The 13,673-nt window shown below is 37.2% G+C and overlaps 1 long non-coding RNA gene across 1 annotated transcript; it reads left to right on the top strand.

Moving 5' to 3' along the window:
• Positions 1-3,655: 3,655 nt before the first annotated feature.
• Positions 3,656-5,451, top strand: LOC106097437 (uncharacterized). Its single transcript, XR_001223684.3, has 2 exons — positions 3,656-3,965; positions 4,363-5,451. It is a non-coding gene; the product is annotated as an uncharacterized LOC106097437 (long non-coding RNA).
• The last annotated feature ends 8,222 nt before the right edge of the window (positions 5,452-13,673 follow it).

Genomic DNA, 13,673 nt, shown 5'->3' with positions numbered 1-13,673 from the left:
ATGTTGTTACAACATTGGCATTTCAACCCCGACCATATACGACGGTTCGGATGAAAAATCAACATAGATTCAATGTCGTCTTGCTATCTGGGATGTTTTTAAGCTTTTTAAGCTAAGAATTAAATAATTGCATTAAGTAAATTTAAGTATAGCATAAGTAGTTTTAAGTGTTGGGTTATTTCATCATAAATTTCTGGGGAAAAATTTTTTTTTCCCCACCTTACATCGTTATTAACCTGTACTTTGTGGGGTGCAGGCCACTTATTTGATAGGAACGGACACCAAAAAAGGATTGCCTACATGCAAATCCAGGCTAGATTCTAGCCATTTGCCTGCACTGCATTTAGACAATTGATTGATTGATTGATTGATTGAATCTTTATTTTGAACATGTTGAAAAAGTACAACAACATAGAATTCAAAGAGACAAATAAACAAAGCAAAACAAAAGGAAAACGAGCAACCACAACTACAAATAACTTTCATGTTCAAAAAGGAGCAGGAAGAAGCATAAGCTTATTTAATCCCACCCCCTTTCCACTATGTAGTAATCAATAGACTACAGAAATACCTCCTTGCAATTACATTATATGTTATGTGTATTTTTTTTAAATTTATTTATTAATTTTTTTATATATATATATATTTATATATATGTTTCTATCTATCCATACATACGTATATACACATACACACATATACACATTTTCAATAACCCCAGTAACACCTCAAAGGATACACAACCTACAGATATATATACCCATACCAACATACCCGTGCACCCGCACACACATGAAAATATTGGACAAGAACACCCTATCAAATCTCTGCCTCCTCCCTGTACCCTGTAAAAACCATATCCTTAAACCGCTTTTTAAACTGCACCATGCTCGGACATTGCTTCATATCTTTACTTAGTCTGTTCCACAGCTTCACTCCACACACAGAGATGCAAAAACTTTTTAATGTTGTGCGGATACAAGGATGTTTTAAAATTAATTCCCCCCTCAAATTGTATTCCCGTTCCCTTTTAGAAAACAGTTTTAGAATATTGTCAGGAAGCAGGTTATTTATTGCTTTATACATAATTTGTGCAGTGAGAAAATGAACCAGATCTGTGAATTTTAGAATTTTTGATTTTAAGAATAGTGGATTTGTATGATCTCTGTAACCAGTTTTATGGATTCTCCTTATGGCCCTTTTTTGTAATATAAAGATTGATGATGGCGAACATTTGTAAGTATTGCCCCAAACCTCTGCACAGTAATGCAAATACGGTGCAATCAGGGAACAATAGAGAATGTGGAGTGATTTGTGGTCCAGAATGTGTTTTACTTTACTCAAGATTGAAACACTTCTTGAAATTTTGTTATGTATATGATTTATATGAGACTTCCAGTTTAATTTATCATCTATAATCACACCAAGAAACTTATGTTCAAGTACTCTTTCAATTTCCACACCATCTATATGAATCTGCGCTTGTGCATTTCTAAGGGAATTCCCAAATAAGATTATTTTAGTTTTACTTAGATTTAGCAATAGTTTGTTCCTGTTAAACCATTTTTTAATTTTGCACATTTCTGAAGTAACTGTATCCAGCAGTTCTTTTAGATTCCCCCCAGAACAAAAAATATTTGTGTCATCTGCAAATAATACTAATTTTAATATATCAGATACCTTACAAATATCATTTATATAAATAATAAATAATTTTGGACCCAGTACAGAGCCTTGTGGAACACCACAAGCAATGTCCAAGCATGGTGAGGAATGGACACCCAGCTTCACAAATTGTTTCCTGTCACTTAAATAATTTTTCACCCAGTGCAGTACAACCCCCCTGATCCCGTACCGTTCTAGTTTATTAATTAATATGTCATGATTGATTGTGTCGAATGCTTTCTTGAGATCCAGAAATAGTCCAGCTGCATACTGTTTCTGGTCTATAGTAGTGCTGGGCGATATATCGAGTTTTTTAAAAATATCGATATATTTTTATACGAGATATAAGATGTGACAATATCGATATAGTCTATGTTACGTTATAATTATAGTTGCGGAGCCGCAAGTTTGCCTCTCTTTTGTCCACTTTTGTCTTTACGCAATGTTACTCGACCTCGCCTCTCCTTCACTGAACACAACTCCCCCTCCTCCCCCATCGCTTCACCTGCAGGCAGCGACAAGATGGACACGGCAAATCTCCGTTAATGAGTTACTGCGCATTGCCCCGTGCGTGGGGCTGGACGGTGTTAACGAGCTAACCATGCTAATGAGCTAGCCACGCTAATGCCATGCATGGCCTGAAATCCTTTCATTTTCTCAAAAGTTGACTGCGCTCCTTTTGTATGAATTCTGTTTGTGCTTGATGACCGCGAACCGATTTTATGTGATACACAGCGCTCAGCAATCTGTCAATAAATGTTTTAGTTCGACTTTGCTAAGCTACGGAGCTGCACCGCTTGATGGATTGTCGGAGCATTACGGCTACCGAGGAGCCTCGCGGAGTGATACGTACTGTGCTTCAACGTAATATTACCGTATTGTGTGTGTATAAGGACCATAAATGGCACCTGTCCAGAGACATGGTTACGAAGCGGATTTCAAACTCCAGGCTGTCAGTCACGCAGTAGAAGTTGGGAACAGAGCAGCTGTGAAATCTGTCTATGTTATTATGCTCAGCGTCTGTTAGTTTATATTTTGACTGCACAATTGTGAGCTCTTTGTTATGCACAAAACAACATAGTTTTCTTTTATTTATAGAGCATCATTATTTAATAAATGCTCATAATTTATTTTTGAGTAGTTTTTTTCACATCTATGCTGTATGTTAATAAAAAGTGCCTGTGTGACATCTGGGACACAGCTTTGACTAAAAACTCTCTTTTTGTTCTTACTTTATGGCTTTAAAAAAAATATCGAGATATATATCTTATATCGCCATCCAGCTAAAAAATATCGAGATATGAATTTTGGGTCATATCGCCCAGCTCTAGTCTATAGCATTTGTAATCTCCTCAATTGTTTCGATTAATGCCAGAGATGTTGATCTTTTTGATCTGAATCCATATTGACTGTCAGAGAGTAATTTATATTTATCTAAGAATTTGTCTAATCGTTTATTAAACAGGTTTTCTAGGATTTTGGAGAATTGGGGTAGTAAAGAAACCGGCCTGTAATTTGTGAAGTGGTGTCTATCCCCAGTTTTATACAGCGGCACAACTTTAGCTATTTTCATTTTGTTTGGAACTTTTCCAGTCTGAAATGATAAGTTGCAAATATATGTTAGAGGTCCTACAATTCCTTCAATGACCTTCTTGATGATTATCATGTCAATATCATTACAATCAGTAGATGTTTTATATTTACACCTGTGTACAGTGTCAATTATTTCTTTTTCCTCCACTGCTGTGAGGAACATTGAGTTAGGGTTCCTATCAATCAGGCATTCACTACAGTCTACTGATGGCAGTGAGTCAGGAATTTGTTCTGCCAGATTTGGTCCAATATTTACAAAATAATGATTAAAGCTGTTGACCACATCAGCATTGTTTTCCATAATATTGCCATTGTTAATAAAATATTGAGGATAACTTTGTTGTCCAGAATTATTTTTAATGATACCGTTTAAAACATCCCATATTCCCTTTGTAACCCTGGTAAGATTTACAGCAATCAGAAGTACAGGGTTCTTTGAATGCATCGTACTTCTCGTCTGATAGTTTAATTTCCGGGCTTGCCCTGAAGGCATCACCTGCAGCTCGGTGCGCGTGAAGGTGTGGTGTAGAGGAACAAAGACGGCAAGGAAAAAACTCCATGCTGCCGCGAAGCACGGTTTTCCAGTTGAAAGAGGAAAAAGAGGTTCCATTAACATTTGTGAGAGAGCTGCCGTTAGCGGTGAACCACAGACGGGTACCTACCTCGAAGGAGTCGGAGTGTTTCTTCGAACTTTTTGAACTATTCTGGTGAGTTAGCCTAGCTCACTTAGCACCGCTATTGCAGTTCAATGCACTAAAAAAATAACTAACCAGTCAGAATAGTAGTAAATGTGTTTAATGATGTTTAAGATGTGTTTTCATAGTATTGCGATGTTGTGACAGTTTTGTTTATTATGAGTGTTTAGTGTTTTTTACGTTCTTGGGCCTGCTAGTTCCGCGCGGCCAGCTAAGTGGTTATGCGCAGTTCACGTGCAATAGCTGTGCTGTAGCTGTAACTGCGGGTGATGCACAGTAATGCCAGTGTATTTACTTTTAATCTGTCACAAGATGCAATTTATTTTAATATTTAAAAAGAACCAAGGACATTAGGAATAAGGACTTTTAAGGAATGTGGACATCTAACATTCTGCATGTTTGTGTGCAGACTGGTTTTTTGTTGAGGAACAATTCCATGTGTGCTGCACAAGGAGCTGCCATTGCAGATCTAAGACACTGTTACTGCTGTGGAGGCCTTCTGTGTGTCAGGACGCGACTCGTTGATGCCTGCCGTACCAGGAGGGGGGTAGGAAAAAAACAAAACAAAAGTAAGTCCACCTGAGAGACACTTTATCATTTTCTTTTGCTACTTTTTTTTCTTCGCCTGGAACTCAGGTTGTTTTTTGTTCTCAAACCCAAATAAACTGGTAACTAAATGAAACTGACATCATAAAAACTAACTGTTGACAACCAGTAAAAGTCTAGTGGTACCACATTTTCTTTTCTTTTTCCTTTTCTTTGGGGTGTTGAAATATTGTGTTTTCTTTCCTGTCTTACATCTGTTTTGATTGTTTCAATTATTTTGTAATGCATTTGAGATGGTTACTACATTTGAAGGTATCCCTATATTGAGAATGAGCAAAGGGAACTGATCCAAAGAAAATATATATATAAAGCAAACTTTGTTTCACAAACCTGTTGTCGTGCGTGTTATGTGGGTTGGAAGTCTTATTGCTCTTACAGAGTTGCTACCGCCAATCTCCTTCCCAAACCTAGATTCAGATATTGTAGACATTGCACTTGGGCGAGCTGTATAGATCATCTCTTTATAGATAGAGGGACACACGTCCAGGTTACACCTTCATACTATGTTTATTGTTGTTCAATGTTTTACTATAATACTCCTTTCTACATACACGTATAATATTAGTCAACTTATTTTTGTATTTTTTATATTTATTTTCAGCATCTTTTGTTCTTTGTTTTAGGAATTCCCTATAGAGTGTATTTTTCTTTTTACATGCATTTTGTAAACCCTTAGTGATCCATGGTCTATCTGAATATTTGTGCTTTCTGTTGTATTTTATTGTTGGACAGTTTTTATCGTACAATTCCATGAATATTCTTAAAAATATGCCATATGCAATATCAATATCAGTTTCTTTGTACACGTTGTCCCAGTCCTGATTTAATAGATCGTTCTTAAGTGCATTCATAGTTTCTTCTGTCCTTACTCGTCTGTATCTCAGTTGTTCTTCATGCTGATTTCTCTTATAATTAGTGTTATAAACTGCAAAAACTGGTAGGTGATCACTGATGTCATTAATTAATAATCCGCTCACAATGTTGTTTTCCATATTGTTGGTGAAAATATTGTCAAGTAAGGTGGCACAATGTGGTGTAATTCTGCTAGGCCTGGTTATTTTAGGATGTAAATTGACATGCAATGTAGGAAACTGGCAAAAAAGACAACTATAGCTGCAAAGCAGGGGTCTCAAGGTTCAAGGTTCTTTATTTGTCACATGCATAGTTATACAAGTATAACACACAGTGAAATGTAGCCTGACACGCTCTGAACTGGACATATATTTGTCTTTTTTGGGCAACTTTTATGTCAAGAAAGTTAACTTGTTTAGAACTGTGATCAAGGATAACACATAAACCCTTGAAAATGTGAATGTAAAAAAATGTACAAACTCCAGAAAAGTGGCAACTGAGGTGGCAAAAGTGCAGGCAATTTTTTACTTAAGTAGAGGTACAGCTGTTAGTGTCAAAAACACTTGAGTAAAAGGTTTGATAAAGTATCGGGTCAGAAATGTGCTCAAAGTGAGAAAGTCAAAGTAGTAACCTAACTGAACCTTGTGCTATAATAAAAAATAAAATAATATTAGTAGATAGGACTACAAACTTAGTCTGGTGGTAAAAGGCACAAAGGCCTCAGGGGGACATTTGGCAGCCAGGGTTAGAGCTCAGACACCTGGAGCCTGAGAGTTGTGGGGGGGGGGGGCTAACAACACTGAGTGGTAAAAGAGTCTAACATCTAGGTGTTACATGGTGTTGCAGGTGATAAAGATCCATAAACTACTTTCATTTGTTTAGAGGTGATTGCCAGTTTGGTTGGGTTTTTTAGAGGCACAGAGATCCTGTTCTGCATTACTTTAAAAAAAAATAAAAAAGGATTTTCAGAGCTGTTGATATATGAATCAGTGTTCATAGAAACATGGATCAACCCTGTTTTGACAGTGTGAGTGTTACATTGTGACAGTTTCCATACAAGCCTGCAAATTCTCTGAACAGGTAGCCATGAAGCAACCATATTTTTCTTAAGATTAGTTCAACTTAATATTATTTGTATGGCCATATCACAACAACAGCATAGCCTTAAACCAGGTTTGGAGTAAAGAGAACTGGACATATAGTTGCTTTTTTGGGTTACTTTGATGTCAAGAAAGTTAATTTGTTTAGAACTGTGATCAAGGATAACACGTAAAATGTTGAAATATAAAAACTGTACAAACTCCAGAAAAGTGGCAACTAAGGTGGCAAAAGTGCAGGCAATTTTTACTTAAGTAGAAGTACAGCTGCTAGTGTCAAAAACACTCGAGTAAAGGTTTGATAAAATATCACTCAGAAATGTGCTCAAAGTGAGAAAGTCAAAGTAGTAACCTAACTGAACCTTGTGCTATAATAAAAAAATAAAATAATATTAGTAGATTGGACTACAAACTTAGTCTGGTGGTAAAAGGCACAAAGGCCTCAGGGGGACATTTGGCAGCCAGGGTTAGAGCTCAGACACCTGGAGCCTGGGGGTTGGGGCTAACAACACTGACTGGTAAAAGAATCTAACATCCAAGTGTTACGTGGTGTTGCAGATGATAAAAAGCCATAAACCACTGTTTAGAGGTTGTTGTGGAAGTTTTGCATTTAATAAAGCCTGCAGACAAGCGGTGAGCTGCCATTGCTGGGGCAGACGATGAGCAGAGTCTCTCACTGAGCCTAGCATGGCTCTCAGTTAAATACCTACAGGAACAAAAGGCAGTACACAGCTGTGTTCACACCTTTGGTCTTTCCCCCAAAGAAAGTTTCACACTCCCTTGCTATCTCTTACAGTGGAGAAAAGACAAAAAGACTCTTCCTGTGGAGTTGTCTGCTACCCCCAACTTCCTTACCAGACCCCCACCATCTAACTGTTTGAATGGAGTATGAGGCAGACATGCTAAAACAGTGACCTAAAAGCATTACCAATAAACAATGTGATCAATACATAAATGAAAGAAATTCCTCTACAAGGTAATTGCCAGTTTTGTTGGGATTTATATACGAAGCAGTGTTCATAGAAACACTGATCAACCCTGTTTTTGGCATTGAGTGTTACATTTGTGACAGTTTCAATAAAGCCTGCAAATTCTTGCATTTATACTGGAGAGCAAAGAAAAATTAAATGCTACTTGTACTATGGAAAATCAGTTTCATAAAAGCTACAAAAACAGAGCTGAAGAAGACTGTGTTTGTAAAACTAGCGGTAACGTCTGAGAACTATAAGACAGACTGTTTCTGCTATCAATTTGTGTTGTTAATCCTGAATGATTCACAACAACATCATAAGAAGAAGGTCATTTTACTCTACACACATTTGGAAAATCACATAGTTTGACCATAAAAACCCCAGAATAATTAGTATTTGAGAACGCTGCAGCAACATCATTAAAGAAAGATACCTTTTGTTAAGGGTCCGATATTGAGGACGGGAGTAAAACAACGATGGTTCAGAAGAGGTTGGTCAAACAATTGATTTTAATGAAACACACGCAGCGTGGAGAGATGTACACTGGAAAACATCAGCTGTAGATGTCCGCCCAAAAATACACTTCAGATTGCTTTTATAACATCAGGGTATTATAACGCCCCCTCTTGCGTTTACAAGCACATAATTTGCATCTTAAGAACATTATTTGCCTCTTTTACAGACAATGATCAATTTTAAGAGATAAATGCAGACACAGAAGTTCCCCTTTCTGACATCTTCTTCCAAATAAGGTGATGATCTCAGGCCTTTGAGGTCCCCATGGACTTGTCCTCTTCTCCTGTCACCTGTTGTCAAGTAAACTCTAGTGCAACATGTTGCTGAACACATTCAGGCCTTTGCTCAGGTACTATTTTTACTGTAACCATATCATCAGCATATAAGCTTTTAAGATTATAGATTTAACTCAACGATTTAAAGTGGTTATAACTGCACCTGTAATAAAAATTATAACATCATGCCAACAGCTTCAATAAATGCTTTGATGAAATGATAATTAATGCAATGATAAAGATGATGGTTATGAACAGTAACCGTAAAATAATTTCTTTAATCCCACACTTTCCATGTCACTGTGCTTTTATTTGAAAATATAGAAATTTGAAGTTTTTTATGTAAAACATAAAAACAACAAAAACGTAACACGTTAAAGATGTCGTGATGAAATTATTGAATATCTAGATCAATGGTGATTCCATCCGAGAGTCTACAGGATGAACACTGAGGCTGGGTTTTAGAAATACAAGATGGTAACATGAGACATGTTACCTCTGAGAACACTAACATCTAGTTTAATGTGTAAGAAGTAAATGCATCACAGAAGGTAAACAGGAGTTGCTTGTCCCTTCATTTGTTCAAATAAATTACAACTGATTTGCATAAGTTTGATGCATAATGTAAAAAAAAAAGAAGAAAAAAAACAGGTCCATGAAATAGTTCACATCATCTAAGCAAGACTCGATCGGAACCTCAAATGTTAAAGTACACTTACTGATTGTACTTTTATTACCTGAGCTAATGTAGATGCTCTGAAAAGCCCCCTGACTGAAAAAAGAAGCACACATTTGGAGAAACTGTGCTGTAACTTCACATATTGTGAAGTTTTCTGTCTTTTCTTTGAGAAAAGAAAAACAGATAAGTCATAAACTCGTTGCCATACTGGTATTATGTAAGGAATGCACACAAAGATTGTGTTAAAAATGTGAGCTTCACAGTTAAGGTACAGTCCCCGCCCATAAAGTCCATACACACTTTGCCATATATGTAAGAGGACTGAAAAAATGTGTAATAATAATAATAAATAAAACCATAAATGTTAATTGAATCATTTGATTTATTCTACATTGGAAAATTACTTTTTGTCCACCATTTGTGTGACTAACAGTCTCACTACCAGGTGACTGATGCATAGATGAAAGTGAATTGAAACTTCTGCTGTACAGCTTACTAAGGGGTCCTGTGATGGGCCATGTGCAATTACACAAAAGAGCAAGTTAAATTTCACCATAACCCTGACTGGAGAAAAGGACAGTTTGGAAATTTAAATGAGATTACAACTGTTGCACATTACTCTAAAATCAGTGCTATGAGAGTGACTTTAAGATCACAAGCTGATTTAAAACAGAATCTAACATCAACATTCTTGCCCCTGGAAATAGCTCTAAGATATTAAGAGAACATGGCAAATGAGATGGCAGGATGGCAAAAAATGTACTTTAAAATGAGATCTTGTTGTTTCATTGGAGCAGTAAAGTATCATAACAAAGAATAAGTGCAACTATGTATGAACAAGTATCACTGCTGTGAAGTTTCCATGTTTTACATACAGATTCGGGGCTGCTAGTTTCCTCTATGCATTTTCTTATTTAAACTTAGAACCTCAAAGTTTAACAGCAAAACACCTGTTTCCCTTTTTCCATCAAACATTTCTTTCAGCCATCTGTGTTTATCAGTGCAATATGTCACAATCTTGTTTTTTAATAACCACAAAGTACACAAATACAAGATTAAATATTTTATTTATCAAAGATAGATAATTACACATTGATGCAATAAAAAAAAGATTTCTATAAAAATTACACACGGTGTAAGAAAAACATTATACAAATAAGTGTTTTATGATAATCTGACATACTTTAAAAGCGTAAGAATAAACGTTTTTAAAAACTCATGTTCTTTGATGATCACATTACATGTATCACAATTTCAAAGCATAATGTAGGGAGCAAAGTGTTCACAAAAACAGTTTTAGAGGACTTACACACGATTACTTTTTCCACAGTGCTTGTATGCCTCTTGCAAAACTATGTACTTTTCACCATAAGACACAATAACTCACGATTATCTAAGACCAGCCATGAAATGTCCGTTGCTTCATTACAATCACTTGTCCCCGCTGCTGCCCTCAGATCCAAATGCAGTCTTCTGTACTGGGGGGTAAAATGGCTCTCTTGGTGGTTCATAAAAAAATATCTCAAAAAATCGATGTTGGTGAGAGAACCAGAAACACTGGGTTGCAGAGCAGTTGGTATGGACTTGTATATTTCTGGAGACAGGAGTCTTGTGGGAGCCCCGTCCTAGTCTGAACCTCTGCCTGAGATCGTAAAATTGGACCTGTAGCCGATTGGCTAACCGGGGTGCCTCGGGAGCCGCCCATTTGATGTGTGATTGGCAGCGGGGCGAAGTAAGGCACGCCTCGGAGGCGGAGTTGGTCTCGGGCGCAAAGTTTGAAAGAGGTAAGCAGCATTCGGGAGCTGAGACGGGGAGTAGGACAGACGCTTTTCTCTGTGCGCTGGATGTGAGACGGCGCGAGCAAGAAGCACAATTTAGGCTGTGCGCTGAATTTGAGACGGAGTTAGTCAGAGGGCTGGTTTGAGAAAAAAAGACTAACGATTTTTTTCAGGAGTATTCCCTGTTTTCGAATATAAGGTTTTGGGAATAGAGGGGTCCCTAACAAGTTATTCTAGGGTTTTTTTTGTTGCGCGTATTTGGATAAAAATACGGAGGGTTTTTTCACGAGGTTTCCTGCTTGTTTGCCTAAGGGTTGGGTGGGAGCCGCGAGAGTTTTATCGAGTTATTCTAGGGGTTTTTGTTGTTGTTGTGCGTTTTTTGGAGAAAGACGGAGGGTTTTTCAGGAGGTTTTTGGTGGGAGCCGCGGTGCGCTTATGCTTGGGGGATCGCGAGAGTTTTTTGCGACTCTGACTTTGATTCTAAATCTCCTTGTTCGGATTAAACTAATGCAAATAAATTGAAATAAAGTTTTCCAACGAGGCATGCAACCTGTATGTCTCGCCATACTGAACGTTACAAAAGCACAAGTTTAACTAAGCACTTTTACTCTGGTTTAACACATTTTCACACACACACACAAGCACGGACCCAGAGACACAAGCACGGGCCCAGACACAGGCGCGCGCATGAGCGCGCACAGACACACAGGCTCGGGCGCGCGCACACACGCACTAACCCACCACCAGATGGCGTTTTTTAAGCATAAAAAGTAAAAACTTTTTTAATGGCTTAAAAATAAAAGAATGCTATTTGATATAAAAACTTTTTTAATATTCAAGTAATTTATTTTTTGGGGGAAAAATAATGAGCTATGAACTACCATATTTGGATGAATATCATAATTTTATTAATATCATATTTTTATTAATTCCTTTATTACTTCCTATGCTCATGAATAATTTATTGGGGCCATAAATCACTCAGTTTGACATAAGAGGTATAATATCCCTCTCTATAGTGTCTGTGTCCTGACTACAAACTGGAAGCTGGTTCCACAGAAGAGGGGCCTGGACATGGCTTATTAACCTTAACAGTTTGATGGGCTTTCATCCCTGATCAGCATTGTGTTAACACAAACCTGAATACTCCAGAACAGCAAACCATCAAACACAGACAGTTGATACTTGGTTGGACGGTTGAATCTAATACACAGCTCTGCTACTTAGCCTTGTAAGTCCTATGAAAGCAGTAAGGTTGGACTTATTTTTCACACACTGCTTCACCTTTTTGGCCTGCATATAGATACAAAGAGCCTGACTGACTTTACTAGAGGATCCCTGGCCTTGTTGTAAATGCTGCCCACTAAAAAATTCTCTGTTTTAAGACATGCAAATTTCTCTCAGAGAAGCAAATACTTTGTGATGTGTCTAAACAACTGCTGTTCTAGAATGAAAAACAATGTCCCATCAGTGTTCCTGCCATCAGACAGCCGTGTTAGACAATCTGTGATAAAGGTCACACCTAAAAGATTCGCAACACCACAAAGACATATGTCAGCCCTAAAAGTTTTGTGCATGGCTTAATAACTGTAAATCTGTAATAATATTGATAAATAATCATAGTTTAATCAATAACCATTATTTACTCAGGAGTAACTTCAAAATAAACGTGCTCGATCATAAAGAAATGATCAGGCACAATGTCACTGTAAAATGTTCTGAATTGAATCCACATTTTTAAAATACACTCTGATAAAGTGTGTGTTTAAAACCTACACATGGACGTTGACCTGTACCAGCACGTTCTCACTTCCTAAGCGTAATATTTCATGTTAAGTGACAAATCGTTGACATTTTATGCTTTTGGGCACACAACACGTTCCTAAATGACGATATGGGAAAAATGAGAAAACATGAGAACTGTTTGGACTCAACCTACACATGTTCATTCATTTTCTTAAAATCACTTTGGAAAACACTATCTAACGTCATTAAAGTGCTGGTTAAGGCTTGGGAGCAATGTTCCCTCTAAGCTGCGCACGTGCGCAATTGCGCACTGTTGGCACAGTCTCTGCGCAGAGAAAATCTGTGTTGCGCACACAAAAAGAATTCTAACCTGAATTGAAATTAAAGTAAATATGTGCCGACACCGGTGTTTTAGCTAGCAAAGCGGCGTGGCTGATGTGGAGTGAAGCCACGTTAATGACAACGTGTACAACCATTGGAGATGTGAGTAGGACAGACGGAACAATTGACAGAAAAAGTGTGGAGTTTTTAAATTGTGTTGATAGGCCACGTTAAACCAGAGTTATGATAAAAAAATATATGTGTTACAGCAGTGATACATCTCCTGTTGTCAGGCCTGCAGGTATCAGGCTGTTCTCCTTTATCTCATAGTGGACAGAAATTACTTTTTGGAGCGGCACAAATAATTTGTATGACATCAAATTTGACGCAGAACACCTGATTGTTCTGTAAATAGTTTGAAATGTTTATTTAAAAAAAAAAACGCCTTGGCTGCACTTTTAGGTAAACAGCTGCAAAACACTGTTGTTTGCAAAACTCAGTTACTTTTTTGAAGAAGTAACTATATAATTAATTGCCCAACATTGGTCATTATATACTGTATTTTGCAGACAGAGTTACAGGACTCTCTCCCAGACCACAGACTCATAATACAAGTCAGAGCTTTATAGAAAAAAAAAAAAAAAGAAAGTTGTGTTTTCAAAATTGGAGTTCAAGTTATTTTTACTTCCAATAGTGTTAACATACTACACAGGTCATGAACAAGATTTTTTTTTAAAATTTTCATTGTAAGTGGGCTAAAGCAGTTAATTAAAAGTAGTCTAACATAAATGTAAATGCTGTAATTTGATTATTTTAATAAACCATGTAACTTGGATGGATTCGATGCTGGCGTGACCACAGTGCACACGTCTGATGTCG

Source organism: Oreochromis niloticus, linkage group LG5 (genome assembly GCF_001858045.2).
Source record: "Oreochromis niloticus isolate F11D_XX linkage group LG5, O_niloticus_UMD_NMBU, whole genome shotgun sequence".
NCBI classification, from domain to species: domain Eukaryota; kingdom Metazoa; phylum Chordata; class Actinopteri; order Cichliformes; family Cichlidae; genus Oreochromis; species Oreochromis niloticus.
Note: the sequence above shows the minus strand (reverse complement) of the source record. Positions and strands in the feature narration are given on the sequence as shown.